Source organism: Pseudoliparis swirei, chromosome 5 (assembly GCF_029220125.1).
Source record: "Pseudoliparis swirei isolate HS2019 ecotype Mariana Trench chromosome 5, NWPU_hadal_v1, whole genome shotgun sequence".
Lineage (NCBI taxonomy): Eukaryota > Metazoa > Chordata > Actinopteri > Perciformes > Liparidae > Pseudoliparis > Pseudoliparis swirei.
This window is the reverse complement of record NC_079392.1, coordinates 22,581,546-22,586,898: the sequence shown is the minus strand read 5'-3', so window position 1 is coordinate 22,586,898 and position 5,353 is coordinate 22,581,546.

Below are 5,353 nucleotides of genomic sequence, written 5' to 3'. Positions count from 1 at the left end.
TTTTGTGTGGCATCTTTGTGTGTGTGTGTGTGTGTGTGTGTGTGTGTGTGTGTGTGTGTGTGTGTGTGTGTGTGTGTGTGTGTGTGTGTGTGTGTGTGTGTGTGTGTGTGTGTGTGTGTGTGTGTGTGTGTGTTTTTTGCGTGCGCGTGTGTCGCGTGCGTACTTGTGTGTCACAGAAAGCTGAGTAACGGAGCGCCGTCATGCCGGCAGTGCATCCTGTGGTCACGCCGCCTCAAGCTAAGCAGACGAGGCAGATTCTCTCACAGCACAGACTGAGCGATGCCGCCTGCTGGCACGATATCGGTACTGCAGTCTGGGAGGTTACGTGTTCATGAAATACGAAATGTAACATTAAATGTATCTGCCAAGGGCATTTTAGTATTTATTAGATCTTTTTCTTCCCAGGTTGAACTTTAAAACATAACATATACTTTTTTTTTTTATGAACTAATCCATCAAAAATGTCAATTAATAAATGGAACTTATGATAGGATGAAAGTAAACGGCTTTACGCACATTTACTATATTTTTATATGCAACATTATTCCACCGTTGAATAATGCTGTTCAGCTGAAATGAGTCATTTAAAATTTCAATAATTATACAAATATATCATAAAAATATAACAAATTAAGATTTTTTTTGATTAACAATAGATCAAATTACAAAATGTAATGTAAAGGAGAAGAACTTTACCACCAGAATGTGCAGGTCCCTTCAGCTCTACAGACTTGTTCCCATTGTTTTGTTTTTTCTGGCCTACAAATGTAGTGTTTTGCTTCACTCCCTCAGCTCTCATCAGCAGAGTTTCTGGCCGCTTCATTGAAAAGCTCTGATAATCCCATAATACACTACCTGCCGAGCATTTAGCATCTTGCTCCATATCTTGGGATGGTGGCGACCAAAACGGAGCTAAAACTGCACTAAGATGTGTCAGGTGCACACAATCACGTCTTCCAATGAATAGTAATGTAGCTTTGTATCTATTGGTTGTATACATATTGGGTGTTTGCCAACATATTTTCGAAATTAGCTTTTTAAAGTCACTGTTTCCTTTCCGCTAGAGGTTTAAAATATTCAATTCAAACTGAGCACATAAATTGTGTTGACTTTTTGTGTTGCAGTTTATTATTTGATGGCTCCCTGTTATGGGAGTGTATATGCAGGGAAGTCAACGATAAGAAACCATAAAACAGCTTCCTCAGTGAGTTTGATATCTAGTTAACATTTCATCAATCTTGTTCTGGTGCAATAAATAGTATAGTAATCCGTCAGTAAAGATAAGGAAGGACACTGAGCAGCTGTCCCTCCAATGGCCAATTGAGTGATAACACTGGTGATTAATGAGGAACTTTTCTTCACAAATGACTGCATGATGTGTGTGTGTGTCGTTTCTGAAACCCAACCGTGCTGAATCAATATCTAGCCCTATAGAATAGGCCTGTTATGCACCCTGTGGGACTGGATTCCATAATGCTGTGAGTGTCAGTGTTGATTACCACATCAAAGTAGTCTAGTCTGGCTTTTCCCCCAACTGTCTCTCTAACACACACACACACATACTTTTTATTTTTTATTTTTTTTACCTTGCATGACTCACTAGCAGGGGCACATACGGTTACAATCAGCAGCCACTGTGCACATCAGCTATGTGAACGGGTCCCTGTGGGCCAGTGATCACAGCAAGGCTCCCACACACAGAGAGAAATAAATGTACGTTGAGCAGTCGGAAAGAGAGGGGGGCGAGAAAAGAAGACGAGGGAGTTGGGAAAGGGAGAGATGGTGGGAGGGAGAGAGCGAGGAAGAGACGACGGATGTTGCCTGTTAACCTCGGACAGGAATATAGGCAAGAAAGTGTTCTTTCCACCCTGACGTAAGTACCAATAAAGAGCCCACACTCCCCTCTCTCTCTCTGTGTGTGTGTGTGTGTGTGTGTGTGTGTAATAAAACACGTGTGAGAGTACTCATTAGGGTACAACGTGTTCTTGGCTGCGATTTTGATTTCAAGGTCCAACTCCTTGAATTATTCGTAGCCAAAGTCACAGTCGTAACTGAAAATGCGTCTTAATGATGAAAAAAAAATACATGTTTATTGTCATTTCAGATATCGCTCTGGCGTCGGTGGCTTCTGAAACGTTGACAGCTTGGTTTTGGTTATCGCCTCGCATTATTCCATTTATTATAAGACCTGCCAATCAATCTGGGAGCGATGGCAGGATCCTGTGTTTTGGATTTGTCCTGCCAGGATTGGCCTCATATTTATATTTGAATCACAGACCGGGCCTTTCAGCATACGCAGCTTGCGTATGAGATCCAGTGCCACCCCTCAAAACCTCACAGTGAAGATTAACTCAATTACTAAGATGGTGGGACATTGAAATTGACTTTTCAGTGACAGGAAATAGATCAGAAAACAATCTGTAAAACAGCTTTACTGTGGGGTGGTTACCTTACTTTGTGTTCTTCCTTCACATTTCCGTAGCACGCTAGGTTTTATAAGGCCATGTTCTACCTGGTGACAGGAGCTCGTTAAGCCAACGAGGAACACCTGTTGCTGCTAATGGTCTCCCTGTCTGCTGCAGGCATGTGTCTCCTTTCAGATACCTGCTTTTTTGGTTTTGTGCACATTTATGTGTACACACACACACACACACAGACACAGACACATATTCCCACGTTACATACTGTAAATATTAAATTCCCCTCAAGCTAAAGGTTCCTATATGGCGTGTCTCCCTTTTTGTTTTGGTGATAACAAAGCAACAACAGAAAAGGAAGTGGATTAGAGACAGTACTACATCGCGCTTACACGTTTCATGCAAACATTTGTATTAAAAAATAAAAAACGCGCAATTTGGGAGCAGTCAAATGTTTCCAGCTTGTTGGTACCAAAGCTCAATGGACTAAATATTGGTCATCAAATGTTTAAAACTGTTTGAAGGAGATTTAGTTTTAAGGAATCAAAAAAGGTTTGTGTTTCTTAATATGAATAATGACCGTGAAAAAAATATCTGTGTCTTTCACATCCCTCTGTGTGTGTATGTGTGTGTGTTTACATGCAAAACGGCTGGATGGATCCCTGCCCGGAGGCCCAGCAGGCCTTCGCTCGGCGCCTTAACTCTCTCCAGCAGGTCCTCTGCTGCCTACGACCGCTCTGGAGTAATCTACCTCTTTTTAGTTGGAAACACATTCATCTAGAGATGTAACAATGGGGGGAAGTATGCGTCTCACCCTCCATCTCCAGCACACACATACTCCTGTGACTAAGTTGGCCCAGGCAGCTTCTCTTTTGGCTCCCCATCCATTTGTATGTAAAGCCTCTCCACGCAGATCCATACTCTGGATTATCTTGGCAAAGAAGCAAGTCACAGGGGGGGGGGGGGGGGGCAAGGCTTTTGGAAGGTAGAACTGGATGCATTTGCATTCATGCCACGCAGCCACAAGAAGTGACCTACTTAAATCCCAGGAAGCTAATTGTTCAGTGTAAACACCACATTTTGGGCAGAATACTGAAATGGATATCCATGCAGAGAGAGCCCGACTGCTTTGAGCTTCTCCAATGGTTTTCAATTTCAAAATAATCTGGGCAAGCCGTCAGCGCCCGGAGCCGGCCCGCTGACTGTGCAGCAGATAGTGACACAACAGTCCCAACCGTCTGACCCGGATGAGTGTTTTTCTCTCACACTGCCTGGACCTAAATTACCATAAGACATGTGTGTGTAAGAGAGAGAGAGAGAGCTCTTCAAGGATAAAACAAGAGCACCATCTGCCGGTTGGTTCTGTGGGGCTCCCTTGGAGAGCGCTCTGCATGATCAAGCACCATATTAGAGCTGTGCATCACACTGACAGCCACGAAGAAGGCACACAGTCTGAAAACCACCCACTCAGACATGCACACACACATAAATCAGCCGATGAGTTTTCTATGAGAGCGGAGGCCTTTCCCTCAATTTAAAACTACAAATTTAATGTGCTGCCCTGATAATATCTCGTGTTTGAGGCTCAAAGCAGTTTGTTTTTCTTCAAGACCCCATTATATATATTGTACGGAAGAATAAGGAAAATGGCGATGGCACAGCGATTGAACAGAGTCGGGTTATTCATCCAAACTTGAAGTAAAAGAAAACAGGAAATCTAAATCGAGAAATCTGAACTAGGGGGGAGAGAGACTGACAGCTCCTCTCTCAGCATGCCACCAGGTCATCTTCTCTGATTGTCCTTTATTTTCACCTGATGAGATCAGCCCAGGTGTGAGGTTACCCACACAAATTCCCAGTGCTGTCATATGGGAGTGGGCGGAGCCTCCAGTCACGCTTCCCCTCAGGCCCTTTCAGGAGAAAACTGAATCAGTACGTTAAAAAAATTAATTAACCTTGTGAGGAGGGGCCACGATCCTTTAGCCTTCTACATTATTTTTTCTGTGCCTCTACTTTTACAATGAATAAAAGAATATCCAACATGTGGTACATATTTATCCAGCAGTTTTCTGAATGACACATAGCTAGGATTCACCCTGCTATTTGAAGCTATACGCTTCACCCCGCAGCCAGAGTTTAACAAACCAAAAGCTCGGCCCTCTTTAAAACATACGATTTATCCCAAACATAACTATGAAAGAAAAATGATAGAGTTCGGCTCTGCCTGTCATCCGTAGTCCAACTCCAGACAGACACATGGCTGCATGTCAAGAAGGCAACCGAAATTACAAAGCAGATGTTTTGTTGTGAGCGACGGAGCGCACGAGCCATTTGAATAATGGAAAGGCAGCATGGACCGTGTGGAAGCCTGACACCGGGCCAACAGGGGGAGGTCGTTTTCTCCAGAACCGAGTAGAAAGTTACGTTTTTTGTTTTTGTTATATGCATTTTGCCTTCATTTCAGTTTGGAAGCCAAACACACACACACGCAGTCAAGTTTGATGATCCTAATCCCTGAACTTAGTTTTAAACGGCTTTGTGCAGGAATGAAAGCCAGAATGTGGACTTAAAAGGTCCGAGCAGAGGTTTTGTACATTTTCAGTGTTTTCTGGGCAAGTTTGCACGTGTGTGTGCGTGTGTGTGTGTGTTCTTAACTGTCTTTAGGAAAGCACTAGAGGGAGCTAATGGATTACCCCAACAGATTGAAATCATTCCTCTCTCTCTCTCTCTCTCTCTCTCTCTCTCTCTCTCTCAATTCAATTCATGATGCTTTATTGACATGAATGTTGCAAAGACAGTATTGGCAAAGCATGAAGAGGTAACAACATAACAATATGCAATTCATATGGATAGATAATAATAATGATATAATAATAATAATAATATAACACAGTAAATGAGTCTCTCTCTCTCTCTCTCTCATCCACAGTGACTAA